Here is a 14,522-nt window from a genome sequence, read left to right as displayed (position 1 = left end):
GACTGCCGGCCGCCATCTTTGTTGGTGGTTAATTTGCATATCTCACTGATTAGCCAATAGGAAGTGTAGTGAAGATACGGTCAATTACCCTTTTTGTCTTTTATTAGATAGGACTAGAGGCCCAATGCATGAAATTTGTGCAAGGGTCCTGGCCCTCGCAGCCCTGGCTGCCTTGTCCCTCACAGTCCCAGCTTTGTCTGAAAGGTTGTCCAGACGGTAGTTCTGCTGTTCAGTCTAATTAGCATATTAGCTATTTAGTTTATAGGAATAGAGGCCTGGTGCATGGATTCATGCACTGGTGGGGTCCCTTGACCTGGCCTGCACCCTCTCACAATCCAGGACCTCTCAGGGGATGCTGGAGGCCCGTTGCATGGATTTGGCCCAATCCCTGTAGGCCTGGCCAAGGGACCCCACTGGTGCACGAATCTGTGCACCGGGCCTCTAGTATGCATATAAGATATTTGGTTAATCTCTTCCACCCTCCGCCCTCCCCACTTCCCTCTAAGATTCATCAGTCTGTTCTACGTTTCCATGCCTGTGTGTTGAGCGTCTGCCCCCTGGTGGTCAGTGCGCATCATAGCTACTGGTCAAATGGTCCAACGATCACTTAGGCTTTTATATATATACTGGAAGCCTGGTGCACAAGAACTTGTGCACTGGCAAGCGGGGGGGAGGGGGGTCCTCAGCCCAACCTGTTCTCTCTCTCACAGTCTGGGACCCCTCAGGAGATAACCACCTGCTGTCTTAGGCCCACTCCCTTGGTGGCAGATGGCACACCCAATCCCACGGTGTCTGGCCCATCTTCCCTGGTCTCAGATGGCAGGACCGGATCCTGCGCTGGGTCCGACGGCCACTTGTATTGTGCTGCCACCTGCCCTACCCAACCCGCCCCACACACAACAGACTCAGATCCCATGCTGGAGCGGGCGGAGGCTCTGGATCTCGCTTGCTGCCCACCCTGACCGCTCCGCGGCCCCCGCCTCACCATGCTACAGGCCTGGATCTGTGCTGGGGTGGGAAGCGGCTCAGGATTGCGCTGCCACCCACTCCACCCCACACATGGCAGGCCAGGATCTCCTGCTGGGGCGGCCAGTGGCTGGGGATCGCGCTGCCTCCAGCCCCAGAGGGATCTGCCTGTTAGCCACCATCTTTGTTGGTGGTTAATTTGCATATCACACTGATTAGCCAATGGGAGGCATAGAGAAGGTACTGTCAATTACCATGTTTGTCTATTATTAGATAGGATAGATGCCTCTTGTAATCACTTCCTCTGGCCTCTCTTCACTGTCCCTTCTCTAGTCCTGTCAATGGATCTTTGTTCGGTCAGTTTTCATTTACTAGAATTTTATATAAATGTATTCATTTTATATAAATGGATAATTTTTATAAATTATCTTCTTTCACATAGCATAATAATTGAGGTACATTGAGTCTATAGGCCAATTTGGAGAGAACTGACATTTTCACAGTATTGAGGATTCTGACCAATAAATTCAATATCTCTCTCAATATATTTCTTTAATTTTTTCAACAATGTTTTGTAGCTTTCAGAGTACAAGTCTTTCACATCTATAAGTTCATCTTTATTTCTTTTTCTCCTGCTTTATAAATGACATATTTTTTCCCTCCATTTCAGATTATCTGTTGCTTGTATATAAAAATGCTATTGATTTGGTACATAAATCTTATGTTCTGAGAACTTGCTAAACTAAATTAGTTCTAATAACATTTTTGCAAATTCCATTGGATTTTCAACAAAGAGGATCATGTCAAATAGTAATAAAGATCATTTTACTTTGTTTTCAATGCCTTTTAGTTATTTTTCTTACCTTATTACATGGCTAGAACTTATAGTAAAATGATGAATAGAAGTGATTAAAGTAGACAACTTTGGTTTATTCCCTAGTTTTAGGGGGACTTTATTTAGTCTTTTAACAACTGTATATTTGTGTAGATGTCCTTTATGAGATTTATCTATTTCTAATTTATAGAGAATAATATCACAAGTGGGTTTTGAATTTTGATTAATGATATTTCTGCAACTATTAAAATGATGATGTTTTCTTCTCATTTACTGTTAACATGATAAATTCCTTTGATTACTTGTTTAAATGCTAATCCAAATAGAGTCCAGAAATTGATATACACATACAGACCCATTGATTGTGCCAAGATAATTCATTTAGTAAAGCATAATCTTTTAAATAAATGAGAATGGAGCAACTGGATATCCATATTCCACATGGGTAAAAAAACAAACCAAAAAACCATTGTCCCTTATTTACCTCATGCAATACATAAAATCAACCCAAAATAGTAATAGGCTTAAATGTAAATGGCTAAGCCATTCCCCTTTATAAAGAATACACAGAAAAATGTTTCATGAACTTGAAATTTCTTAGGTATAAAACAAAGAACATGAATCTTTAAAAAATACTTTGTACTAGTATTTGGGACTTCATCAAAATTTAAAATTTGGCTCTATCAAGGATACTGTTTTATAGGTAGAGCACAGATTGGGAAAATATATTAGAAATATATATCCTTCAAAATATATATTGTATCCAGAATAAATTAAAACTTTTTAGCACAATAATATATGAAAAATTAAAAATGATAAAATGTTTAATAAACAACACAAAAGAGATATACAAATGGGCAAAAACTACATTAAAAGATGTCCAACATCATTAGTCATCAAGGAAATGAAAATTAAAAACCGATCCAAATTGATCTACAGTTTTAATACCATCATAATTTAAAAAGCAGGGATTTTTGTAGCAATTGACAAGCTAAAAAATTAATATGTAAATACAAATGATCTAGAATGATCTAAATAATTTTTAAAAATAAAAAATTAGAAGACTTACAATACCTAACTTTAAGACTCACTATAAAGTTACAGCAACTGAATCCATATGTTTGGAATAATAATAAATATAGAGACCAATGGAACAAAATTGAGTATGGAATTAAATTCACACATCTCAGATCAACTAATTTTCAACAAATATGCAAAGGAAATTTAATAGAGGATATTCTTTTTTAATAAATTGTTTAGAAAAATTAAATATTCATATTAAAAAAGTGAACCTTGATTTAAGGCATAGCTTTTACCTTTTCCAAAAATGTATTTAAACTAGGTCATAAAACTTTATTTAAAAGTAAAAGCTAAAATTACAGGATATTTAGAGAAAAACAAAGGAGAAAATCTTTGTAAGTTTAGGGTAGGCAAATATTATTTGGATAAGATACCAAAAGCACAAGTCGTAAAAGAAAATAAGTAATAAGCTGAATTTGATCAAAATCAAAACAAAATTTACAGTCATTATTTAAAACAATATAAGTAGACTGGGAGCACATATCTGCAAAAAGTCATATCTTATTAAGGTCGGCGTTGAAAGGGGGAGAGATCAACCAAAGGACTTGTATGCATGCATATAAGCCTAACCAATAGACATAGACACCAGGGGTGTGAGGGCCTGAGTGGGGAGGTGGGCAATGAGGGATAAGGACACATATGTGATACCTTAATCAATAAAGAAAAAAATTTAAAAAAAACTAAGTACAAAAAAAGTAAAAAAAAATATTTATTTGACAAGACATGATACACATTATAGAAATATATATATTTAAAAGACTTAAAGTATAATAAAATGCCAGGGTAACAACTGTCTAACTTTGCTTGTTTTTAGCCACTGCCTAATACCCATTTAATCAAAGGTACTCCTTGAACCAACACCATTGACATCACTTAGGAGCTTATCATAAATACAGCATGTTGGGTGGCATCTTAGAGCAACTGAATCAGAATCTGCATTTTAAAAATTCTTAGACAACTGAAATTCACATTAACCTTTGAGAAACCTAGAATCTTGTTCCAAATTGGAATTTTCCTAAGCTGCTCAGAGCTTGCCTTCGGATCTCTAGTCTATTTTGCAAGGTGGTAAGATCCCTGACATCTTTAACCTCTAATTAGAATGTCTTGGCCATGAATATTTTTAATTTTAAGAAGAGTTTAATGGTCTTCCATGAACATTTGCCTCGTTGTGGGTATTTTCAAGAATCGGTATATTTCCCTTATTTTTGAACCATGGCAACAGAACAAACATCAAAATCCTACTTGCCCTTTAGATGCCATTATAACCCCTATGGTATCACTCTGGTACCTGCGGGCTGGCCTTTGTCCTTTGAAACTATAGTTTTCATATGTATAAGTTGCAATGAAAAATTATTGTTTAAAACTTAAATATTTCCCTTAGTTGCCTAGCAAGGTCTACACACTTATTTTCGAAACTGCTTTCAGTTTTAGAACAATTCCCTGAAAACACAATTTGAAAATCATTCAGATGCACCATAAACAAGCTTTTATGTAAAATTCCAAAGTGGTTTATTCAATGTGCAGTATTTTGCTTTTCATTTAACAGCACTTTAAAAAAAGAGAAAACATACATCCTAAATTAAAGAATATAAAAGTGTTTTTAATTGTCAGTATGGTATCTGCATGCCGTATAACTGGAAGATAAGAAAGTAAAAAATAAAGAAGTTATCATTCTTTTATTTCTTGCTTTAAAGTCATGTGAGGTTAAAAGTGGAAGGCGTTGAAGAAACAACAAAATTAGAAATAATATACATTAAAGTGCGGTTAACATTCCACTTAAGAGTAGATGAGACTGTCAGTGGCTTTTCTCTGTATATGTGAAAGCATAATGCTTATATCTACATAAAAGAAAGCTGTAGTGTAAAATCTCAGTTGGGACTGATAAATTGTTTAGAAAACAAAGATTATTTATGCATTCCTAGGTATAAAATTACTTGGGACTTACATTGGAATTGCCCATGAATTACAGTTCGTGTTTTCATGCCAGAGCATCTTATAAGGTCCTCACTAACTATATTTTCTCTACTTCATATTTTGTAAAAAGGAAAATGTCAGTTTGTGTATATTTTTTAAAATTACCCCAATATATTGACATTACAACTATGTCTTTAGATACATTTCAAATTAGATGCTAAAGGTTTCTAGATATATAGGATGCTAGGCAATTTTGTAGGGATTATCAAATCCCAGAGGAAAATTGGTTACTTAAATTTAACTGCTCATCCCAACACTATGTTTTTTTCTATATTTCAACTCAATATTTGACATGGCTCAAATATAATGAGCTCTTGTGCCAAAGCCTGCATTTAAGATGAATATATTTCACATTTGAAATAGCAGTATGATATAAAGTTTGCTGGAATAATAAAACCAAATTTCTAAGTGAGAAAAAAATAATAAAAAGTAGTGAGAAATGCTTCACAAACAGGAATGTAATAAGGACACATCATATCCTGACCTTTTCTCTACTCGATTCTCTGAAGTTCTTTCTACATGCATTTTGCATTGGTACAACTCAGCTCTCTTTTAACCCATTGGTGTCTTTTCAGCATTTGCTCCTATTCTTGGTCTCACTTGTCTTTCTTCGATTGATTTCTGTAACAGCTGTGAAAAAGCAGGGCTTGGATAATAAGAAAAAGATCAAATTGGTTTGACAACAAGCTTTTGCTTTCGCTTTCCGTTGCTTATAGAGGATTTAGTTTGTTTTGTAATCTTCTCCTGTACTATAGACCATGAAAATAAAACCTTTAAAGTTCAAATACATAAACTTGGCCAGAGAAACAACAAATTGACTAGTCTCAGCAGTGCAATGCTAATTGGCATCTCAGAGGTTCAGTTTTTATCAGAAGGGCTGTTGGCACTGATTCTTCCAGGAAAGGTTTTTATTGGGATATTTGCTAAAAGACAGAGAAGATGCTAGCACATGATTGGATAGGAAAAAGTTCAAATCTTCCTTTCAGTGTTAGTTCACAGCCAGATGACTCCTTGGCCTTTCATATGTTGGAGAAAAGTCTTCAAGGGTACCTCATATTTCTGTACATCTTGCAAATAAATGCATTGGCAGGTTCCGTGTTAGAGTGTCTTTTCAAAGTAATTTTATGGCAAACAGCCATGGGTAATTGAGGACTGTCTTCCTCCAGAGCAGAAGGTGGGTTGTTTCCCATCCAATATAATAAATATGTCTCCTTTGGGGACACAGGATAACTGGTTTGATTCTGGCTCATTATAAAAGACTAGAGGCCCGGTGCATGAAAATCGTTCATGGGTAGGGTCCCTAGGCCTGGCTGGTGATCAAGGCCAATCTGTGGGGCGACAGGTGGGGTGATAAGGGAGCCTCCACTGGCACCTGTCTTGGCTGGCCTGTTGCCTGCAGGCTGGGGGCATCTCCTGTGTTGAGTGTCTGCCCCCCCGCCCTCCTCCTGCCCCCCCCCCAATCTGTGCACATCATAGTGCCCAATAGTCATTCCGCTGTTAGGTCAATTTGCATATTAGGCTTTTATTATATAGGATTAGAATTTCCTAAGTTTAGGGTTTCTCAGTAAGACATAAACATATTGCCCACACAGCATTCATCTATATCTACCTGTGTTGCCCTGTGGAAACTGGGGAGCATGAGGAACCAGTGGGGACATGAAGCTTCTGTGGTCTGCTGCATCATGAGTAATAAATAAAGTCCTCTGTCTCTGACCTAGGCATCTCATGTTTTCTGCCAGCATCTATGAAGCTGAAGCTGGGACAGGCTAACTTGCTAAATTGCAAGTAGAATCTCAGACCCTTCACACTTCTCAAGGCCACACTCCTATCATTTATGAACATCCCATGCACCATACTATCTCAAGACTCACTGGTATTTAAAATTTGTCCATAAGGAGGTGTTGACTCAAATGTTAGATTCAAAATGTCGATTTATTTAATCCACATAGAACACACCAGTGAACAATTTTAAACCATAATTAACATTAAATTTTAATAAAACAGTGGCAGTATTTTCATGGTGAATGTATTTTACTTACATGGTGGTCTCTTTTGGCTTCTGTTGGAATACAGGTTCTTAGCAGAAGAGACTTAAACTGCTTTATACAAGTAATCAGCAAGTCCACTACGAAAAGTACCTGAGTAGGGTTTGCCACAGTTGTTAATGAATTCTGCCCATTTATAAATAGGACAGAGAGGAGGCAAAGAGGTGACTGGCCACCAGGCTGACCCTCAGCAGGTACAGATATATGAAGCTACCAATTATGTCAGACTGCATTAGTTACATTACAGGTACCGGTTGTTTATGGCTGGCATCGCCTCTAACTGGGCATGCGTCCATACTGTCTTTTGTCTCTGCCACCACAGGACAGTTTTTTCATTCTGAGTAGGATAGTCAAGGATGGCTATACATAATGTTTGGACCACTTGCAACAATATTTTATCCAAAGTCTCTCACACTGTGTTGAGAAACAAGGAGGTATCAAAACACTGAATTCCGGGTAGAATGGGCAGTAGAGAATAATCAGAAGAGTTTCTGTTCAGTGGAAATTATTACTTATTATGAAATTGAGGTTATATACAGTAGACTCAAAATAATTAAATACTTCTAAATTATACTAATATTCGAAGGAATGGGTGGGGGTATAGAAATACATAAGAACAAGAGGCTAGTTGACTAAAATAAAATATTTCCTTTCCTTCTCTGTTCCAAACTAATTATTTCTAGACTTCATTGACTGAAGGAATAAAATGGACTTAAGCATGGAAATAACAACTAAAGAGTGCAAGCTGCATGTGAAGCAAAGGTTGTTATTCTCATCATTCTTTGAGAAACTTTTTATTAACCATATTTGCAAGTAAAAATTGGTGCCTCACATAGATTGACTAAGCTCAGAGAGCTAGCAAGGGGAAAAACACAAGTTTGAACTCAGATTTCTCTAATTCCAAAGTCTCATTAGTTTGATCATTTCTAGTCCAAACATCCATAGAGTTATGAACCGTAAAGAGGTGATAGGCTAAGTCAGGGGTGGGCAAACTTTTTGACTCAAGGGCCACAATGGGTTTTTTTTTTTTTTTTTTTTTTTTTTTTTTAGTTTTATTCATTTCAAAAGGGTCGGATCCGGCCCACGGGCCGTAGTTTGCCCACGGCTGGAAGTACTCAGCACAGTGTCAGACACATAGTAAATAACTGAGTGCTATTTATATTTTTAATAAGCTATAAAATGTTAGCAGGATTTAAGAATCAGATTTCGTTTTAACACAAGAAGTCTGGTTCATGATTTCAACGTGTTTTTCAAATATTGTTCAAAAGCTTACTCCCAGTAAGCTTTTGACATAGACTGCCGTGTCCAGGGTGAACAAAACTGAGTCCTTTCCCTCAGAAGCTGACAGTGTAGGTGGAGAGAAGCAAGTGCACAGGCACCCTCAATGCTGCATTTTAAAGGAAGTTTAGGTGAAGTTAGTCCAAGTGTTGTAGAAGGAAACACACCTTCCTAGTGTAGGGGATTTTAGAATCAAGACATTTTCCTCTGTGGTTTCATTTTAGTTAGACACACCTATTATTTTCTTAAGAAAATACACTTATTATTTAAGAAAATAATAAGTGTGTCTAACTAATTACTGGCTGATTCCACCATATGACAGCTTGATCCACAGAAATCTCTGCTTGCTGGGGCATACAACTGTCTGCAGTATTTTTGCAGGCTTAGCCAGTCACAGCAATATGAAGAAAAGCCAGTACTGTTAGAGCATGTTTGGAGTCTTGTTATCTGGCCTAGCCGCCTCTTTACACTAGTTTCCAACAATGAACCAAATGTGATACTATTCTCATTAAATTTGTCAAAGCACAAGAATGAAAGGACAAGTTATACTGTTATCCCTAAATTATTACCTGTACATCCAAAATGAACTAAAAAGGGAATAACCTCAAGTACTGAACTCCCTGTGCAATCAAATTTGAAATAAAGCAACTTTTGACTTCAAAAACTTCCTGAATCCTTTAGGACTAAGTAAACATGTTGTAAATAAGATGGTTTAAGCTACTTACTATGCTCTGAAGGCACATCCCAAACTCCCTGGAGCTCCTCTGCCTGCATGTAGTTTAGAGCCAACTCAAACATAAAACAAGTCCCCCAGAGACCAATGAATTTGAAGAGAATGCTAATTACCATGGCGAAGGAAAGGTTCCAAAGCCGTATTTCATCCTTTCTGATTCCCTACAGCCTCTCCTAGAGGAGAGATTTGCAAATTAGCACTTCCTTGTCCTTTGTCCACTTTTTGAACTGGAACAACTGCCAGAGTTTGCTAAGGATTGAAACAGCAAGAGACAGAAAAGGGATGTTAAGTCTTTTACTGCCAAAAAGACACTCTGGGAAACCCCATCCTTTGTCCCTGCAAGGTACAACTGCAAGCTCAGAGAATAAATACACACAAGTAGACTAAAGCGGACACAGTGTGGATACACAGCACCTGGCCCGTCCCTCCACAGACAAATAAGTACCTAGTTCTGTAAACACGTCTTAGTCCCGACGCTGGGCCCAACATTTACTTTGCTTTTGAGGATACCTTAAACTTCTACTAAGGAAGGAAGGTTCACAAATGTTCCAGCTGCTACCCGGAATTACTTTATAACCTCAGAAGTAACGTTCTTTCTTTCTTTTTTTAATATATTTTATTGATTTTTTACAGAGAGGAAGGGAGAGGGATAGAGAGTTAGAAACATCAATGAGAAAGAAACATCGATCAACTGCCTCCTGAACACCCCCTACTGGGGATGTGCCAGCAACCCAACCAAGGTACATGCCCTTGACTGGAATCGAACCTGGGACCCTTCAGCCCACAGGCTTTAGCCACTGAGTTTGGGCAGCTCAGCTTGGGTTAGCTCTGCTATGGTCAGTTCTGGTCTGTTCATCTCTGCTTTGTCTTTGGTACTTCAGCTCTTGCCAGGAGAAACACAGTACTCAGTGGAAAGGAAACGTATATCTCTCAAAGCCAATAGGATGCTGGCTTCTATGAACAAAAGTCCCTGCCCTTTGTCCCTGATTGGTCTGTTCTCATGCATATGAAGACTCCAAGTCCTTGAAGTTTGATTAGTCCAAAAGGCACTGCCCTGATTGGTCAGAATAGAGCTGCTCTGGTTGGGTGGAGCTGCACAGCTCCAATTGGATGGGGTAAGCCTTAGTCCTATGAGTAGAAATAGGATTCTAGGAACTAAGAACTGGCTCTGCTGGCAGAAACACAATGCAGGCCGGCAGTCCAGTGCAGGCGTCTCCCTGAAGTGCAGTTTGTGTGAGAGACCCTTGTGTAGAAACGGATGCTAGACTTTGTGTTTAGTTGTTTTTTAATTTGAACCCAGTTAGCCCTTCTTAGTTAGGTATCCTTTTTCTCAGGGCTGACAGCAGAAGTAACAAAACTGAATACCCAGATAATGCTACATGTTCTTTCACGCATTTGATTTTTTTTAAGTTTCTTTATAAACTAAACAAAATCAAGATTTTTTTTCCTATCTGCTTACAGGCAGCAAAAATTATAAATGTCCACTCATTTGTACTGAATGCATTTGCTTCGTGAGCATGAGACACTGAAGGGAACTCTGTCCATTTAGACAGAGAAGATGAATTGTACCCAAATCAGTGCATACCCATCTCCGCCAATGATTTATGTCCCTGTACATTTGGCTCTTCAAAACAGGTGAGTAGATGAATATTTGTTATTTACCTTTGAGGTTTATATCACAGGATTCCTGAAGGGAAATGGAAGGGTGGAAATGAAACCTGATTAATTCTGATGTGAGAGGCGCAATGAAAATTATAAATTAAATCTTAGAGCCTTGGGGGTTGCTAGTTTCCTTAGCTCTTGAATATAATGGGAGGTTGAAGAAGTCTTTAACTTTTCAGAAAAAAAGCTTAAACACTTTGTTTCTTTTTTCTACAACAGTTATTCTTTTAATAATCTTAGACTTTTCACAGGGAATTTCTTGATAGGTATGGAGTGAATTCCTTTTGTTGTTGTTGATATTTTACATGTATAATCTCACTTATTTCTCAAACCTGATGTTTCTCAGTTTAGTAGATAGACAAATTAAGACAAGAAATATTACCTAATTTGCCCCAAACCATACATTTTGTTTTGGTGCCAAACATAAGGGCAGACTGAGAATTTGAATTGAAATAGTCTGGCTTCATTGATCATGATCTTAACCATTGGGCTACTGCTTCTCAGGCCATAAGGAATGAATGGAAGATTTCAAACATTCATGAACATTAGCCATTTATGGCGGGAATGGTGCTCAGGAAGCAAGCCATAAGACATATTTTTTAAAAAAATATTTAATAGGCCTGGCCAATGTGGCTCAGTGCTTGAACATCAACCCATAAACCAGGAAGTCAAGGTTTAATTCTGGGCAGCCAATCAATGATTCTCTCTCATCGTTGATGTTTCTCTCTCTCCTTCTCCCTTCCTCTCTCTGAAGTCAATGAAAATATTTTTTAAATAAATAAACTAGTTAATAGTAGTGAGTTTTTTTTTTTTTTAAAAATGAGTTTTCTGTTTTGGTTATTCTAAAAGTTATAATTATTGAAGAAAACTTAGAAAATAAAGTATACATTTTTAAATATAATAATCCTAAACCCAGGGATAACCAACGTTGACAACTTTGTATATTTTTACGTAATTTTTTCCTGTTTATTTTTGTTTTTACAAACTTGCATCATAATGTATCTTTGTGTGTTCATATACACACATGTATAGTTATATACAGAATTGCATATATAACTATATATATATAATATGTAGTTTATGCATTAAACTATATATAGTTTGTGGGATTTTCATTTTAACCTTTATCGAGAGTTTTATTTTGTGTAATCAAAAAACCACAAATATCACCATTTATATTTGTTTTGTAGGTCATTTTTGTATTTTGTTTTTATAAAAATGTGCTAAGTGTCCATCTTTCTTTGTCTACAGTTATTATTATTACCTTAGGCTAGTGTATTTGTCAGGACTCCTTGGTTTGTAAGTGATAGGAACCCAATTTGAGCTAACGGGAGAAAATGGAATTTTTTGCCTTAGGTGACAGTGCACTGGGCCTCAAGGGACACTGGAGCCAGGGACATCTCAGATACCTCAAAACTCTCTCCACCCCTTGTTTTGGTTCTTTCTGCAGTGTTTGTTTCCTGAAGCAGTTTTTATCCACACCCTGGGAAACATGAGCACAAACAGGTCCTGAGCTGAAGCTCACAGCATTGCCAGCAGAGTGGGGCTTCACCTTGCTTTCCTCCCCCAAATTTTATATTAGAAAATTATCTAAAAAGTTATCTAAACAAACATCTCTACTATACACGGATGTTACCATATCTACTTTATCCCATATCTATCTATCTATCTATCTATCTATCTATCTATCTATCTATCCTGCTATTTATCAGGGCATCTTTATTTTTATTTTTTGGTTGGAAGAATTACCTTATTTTTTACAAGAGGCCTGGTGCATGAAAATTCATGCACTGGAGGGGGGACCAAATCCTATGGTCCCTCTGCCTGGCCTGCCCACCTCACAGTCCTGGAGCCCTCAGGGGCGGGAGGCAACCCGGCCTTCAGAGGAAGGTGATGCTCCATCACACCTCTGCTGCTGCCACTGCCAGCAGTGCAAGCCTCGGCCCGCCCTGGTTACCTGCGTGTCAGTTGAAGGGACTGGGGGACTCCAGAGACAGGCACGTGGAGCGGCCAGGCCCACCTGGAGGCAGACCTGGCCTTACTGCATGCCTGCCACCACAGTGGGGCTGAAGGGACTGGGTGCCGCCATCTTGTGGCTGTGGGTGCCGCCATCTTTACAGTGGTGTAAGGGTCAATTAGCATATTCCCTCTTTCTTAGATAGGATTTTTCCCTTCCCCCATCAACATTTATCTCCCCTATATGTTCCTCCACTTCCCCCATATCACTCCCCCCATTCACCACACTGTTATCCCTGTCGAAGAGTTCTTTATTTTTCTCTTTTTTGCTCAATCCCTCAACCTCCCCACACAACCCTCCACCCCTGACAACTGTCATCCTGCTCTCTATCTATGATTCTGTCTCTATGTTGTTGGGTAGTTCATTTTGTTCATTAGATTTTACATGTGAGTGAAATCCTATGGTGCTTATCTTTCTCTGACTGGCTTATTTCACTTAGCATAATACTTTCCAGGTCCATTCATGCTGTCAAAAAGCTTAAGATCCCCTTCTTTTTCTATGTCTCAGTGGTATTCCATGTGTAATTATGCCGCAGCTGTTTTATCCACTCATTTATAGATGTGACTCTTAGGCTGCTTCCAAGTCTTGGCTATTGTAAATAATGTTGCGATAAAAATAAGGGTATGTATATACTTTCAAATTAGTGTTTCAAGTTTCTTCAGATAAATTCCCAGAAGTGGAATTACTGAGTCATAACGCAGTTCCATTTTTAATTTTTTGAAGTAACTCTATGCTGCTTTCCACAGTGGCTACAGCAACCTGCATTCCCATTAACAATGCCTGAAGGTTCCCTTTTCTCCACCTCCTTGCCAACACATGCTGTTCATGGATTTATTGACAATAGCTATTCTGACAAGTATGAGGTGATATCTCATTGTGGTTTTAATTTGTATTTTTCTGATGGTTAGTCATGTTGAGCATCCTTTTATATGTCTATTGGCCATCTGTATGTTCTCTTTGGAGAAGGTTCTCTTCAGGCCCTTTTCCTATTTTTTAATTGGATTGTTAGTTCACTAGGTGTTGAGTTGTCTAAGTTTTTATAAAATTTGTATATTAACCACCTATCAGATGTACCAATGGTGAGTATGTTCTCCCATTTGGTGGGCTATATTTTCATTTTGTTGATGGTTTTCTTTGCTGTACAAAAACTTTCTAGTTTCAGGCAGTCCCATTTGTTTATTTTTCTTTTGTTTTCCCTTGCCTAAGGAGACATATCAGAAAAAATATTGCTACAAGAAATGTTCAAGATTTTACTGCCTATGTATCGTTCTAGGATTTTTATGATTTTAACTCTAAGCTTTAAGTTTTTAATCCATATTTAATTTATTTTTGTGTATGGTGTAAGTTGGTGGTCTAGTTTCATTATTTTTGCATGTATCTATCCAATTTTCCCAACACCATTTATTGAATAGATCTCATTAGCTCATTTTATTTATTTGCCTCCTTTGTCAAATATTAATTGACTGTAAAGGCATGAGTTTATTTCTGGGTTCTCTATTCTGTTGCATTGATTTATATGTCAGTTATGCCAGTACCATGATGTTTTGATTACTATGGCCTTGTAGTATAGTTTGATATCAGCTAATGTGATTCCTCCAACTTTGTATTTCTTTCTTAAGATTGTTGTTGCTGTGGCTCCATATACATTTTGGGAATACTTTTTCTAGTTCTGTGATATATGCCATTGATATCTTGACAGGAATTGCATTGAATCTATAGATTGCTTTGGGTAGTGTGGACATTTTAATGATGCTAATTTTTCCCATCCATGAACATGGTATATGCTTTCATTTATTTATATCTCCTCCAATTTCTTTTTTCAGTGTCTTATAATGTTCCAAATACAAGTCATTTACACAATTGGTTAAATTTATTCCTAGGTGTTTTCTATTTGAAACAATTGTGTATGGAATTGTTTTCTTAGTTTCCCTT

This window comes from Myotis davidii, unplaced genomic scaffold (assembly GCF_000327345.1).
Source record: "Myotis davidii unplaced genomic scaffold, ASM32734v1 scaffold105, whole genome shotgun sequence".
NCBI lineage: Eukaryota > Metazoa > Chordata > Mammalia > Chiroptera > Vespertilionidae > Myotis > Myotis davidii.
The sequence above is the reverse complement of the archived record's forward strand: the minus strand, read 5'-3'. Positions refer to the sequence as shown.